We start from the raw sequence: 2500 nt of genomic DNA on the forward strand, positions 1-2500 counted from the left end.
GCACTTGGACAGGCCCCAACGAGGTTACAGCCCGCCAAGTTCAGCCTATCGAGGAGTTTTGCCATGCTGACTGGTTTCGCCCTGCCTTGGGCTCATCAGGGGAGCGGCTCCAGCCCCCGACCAGGGTGTGCAGGTTTGATGATCCCACACACAACGGCCCTTCGAGTCACTCCCCACCCAATCTTTACGGCAACATCTTCCCCAGTATGGTGTCACGGCATCCTCGAAGAATTATGCACGTGACAATCTCCCCCACTCAATCCATGCTCGCCCTCGAGCATGTCTTCAATTAAGTACTTGACCAGCATTGTTTCTCCGAAGTGACGCTTCTCCACCCAAGCTACGAGCGCAACGAGCCAATGGGGACGTCCCTATCCCGTCGGAACGCAGGCTTCACCTTGCCTTGCCCCACCCGTTGAGGCACCCGAGGAACCCTATCCTCGCTCACTCAGTTGCCCCGCAATACTTGCTCTGGACACCACCTTCACTTAGTGAGTCCGATATAGTACCTCGGTACGCGCAGCATCAATCCCTGCTCCCCTCCACCAAGGAAGCTCAACTCAACTACGCGCATTCACTCTGCTGGTTCTCCACACCAGGAAAGACAACTCCTCTTCTCCTCTGTTCTTCCAGGATCTTCAGGCGGGATGGCAACCATGCCATGCGGAAGCCCACCTTGCTCTGATACCACATGTCACAGGGCGCTTTTGAGCACTGCGCCTGTGCGGCACTTGGACAGGCCCCAACGAGGTTACAGCCCGCCAAGTTCAGCCTATCGAGGAGTTTTGCCATGCTGACTGGTTTCGCCCTGCCTTGGGCTCATCAGGGGAGCGGCTCCAGCCCCCGACCAGGGTGTGCAGGTTTGATGATCCCACACACAACGGCCCTTCGAGTCACTCCCCACCCAATCTTTACGGCAACATCTTCCCCAGTATGGTGTCACGGCATCCTCGAAGAATTATGCACGTGACATGCACGGGAACGGTGCTCAGGAAGGCGCCTACGGGCCCGTGGCGCCTTGCTGCTGCACGGGGAACTGTGCTCAGGAAGGCGCCTACGGGCCCGTGGCGCCTTGCTCCCACGCCCAGTGGCAGCCAATTGGCCCGTGGCTCCCTCCTGCCGTGCCCATTGCTCCCCAACCAATGAGCCCGTGGTGCAACGTTGGGGTTGATGCTATTTGCACATGTTTTGCAAAATGAGGTTAGCATTGGTAAACAAGTATATCCCGTTGGCCAACCACCAGGCCAAAAGAGGTTCACGCAGTCAAACCACCAGGCCAAAAGAGGTTCACGCAGTCAATTAATTGTACACTTCAACGAGCAAAGCGTGCCATTGTTTTCTGTACTGAACAAGCTCAAGCTTGAATACTTATACAGTGACAATATCTTTCAACACACGAGAAAAAATATTGACCAACATTTTGCAATGGTTGGCTCACATGCTTGGACGCACACTTGCCATCATCGCATAGGCAATGAAAATCTATGGAGTGATTCTCTCTTACTCATTGAGACTATGAACCAATCATTGCAACCTCTATGAGTTTTTATCTATCTTATCTCACATTGCAAAAAGAACACGAAACAATATGTTGTGAGATCAAGAGCACTACCTCCTCCATTTACTTTTCCTATAGCCACCATGCATGCCCAAAATTGGCAAGAATTGTGACACAAGCCAATTCTCTTTGAAAAGTTTTAAAAAATCACCAAATGACAACTCAATTAAATTTGTTATATTTTTCTAAGGTGCCACACAAAATTTGGTGATTTTCTGACGAGTTATGTTTTTTTTATGATTTTCTGAATTTTTAACACTTAAAAAATAAAAAAAATACCTAGACTGGATAAAAAATTTTCAAAATTTTTGTAAAATTAGATTATATTCTTCTAAATATATCTGCAAAATATCAGGTCAAAATACCTAAAATTGAATTTTTTAGGGGGTGTGTCACTTTAAACATTGTCATGTCACCTCATGTATTGTCATGTCACCCCATGCATTGTCATGTCTCCGTGCAAAGTTTAAGAAAATCACCAAATAACAACTCAAATAAATTTATAATATTTTTCTAAGGTTCCACAAAAAATTTGGTGATTTTCTGACGGGTTTTCTATTTTTTATGATTTTCTGAATTTTTAACACTTAAAAAATAAAAAAAAATACCTAGACTTGATAAAAAATTTTCAAAATTTTTGTAAAATTAGATTACATTTTTATAAAGGTATCTGCAAAAAATCAGGTCAAAATACCTAAAATTGAATTTTTTAGGGGGGGTGTGTCACCTCAGACATTGTGATGTTTCCTCCTGGCACAGCTCAACTTGTTCCTAAGGCTCTTTAGGGGGGTGTGGGTAGTCACCCCCCTGGGGGGGCCAGCAAGGCCGGGGCCTGGGCATGCGCTAGGCCATATGTGGGCATCGGTATAGCATGCGAATAAGCTTGTTAGCCCCCTCTCCACCTCTACCTCTCGATTCAACATCGAAAAAAATTCTCGGGCG

Source organism: Manihot esculenta, unplaced genomic scaffold (assembly GCF_001659605.2).
Source record: "Manihot esculenta cultivar AM560-2 unplaced genomic scaffold, M.esculenta_v8 Scaffold64, whole genome shotgun sequence".
Lineage (NCBI taxonomy): Eukaryota > Viridiplantae > Streptophyta > Magnoliopsida > Malpighiales > Euphorbiaceae > Manihot > Manihot esculenta.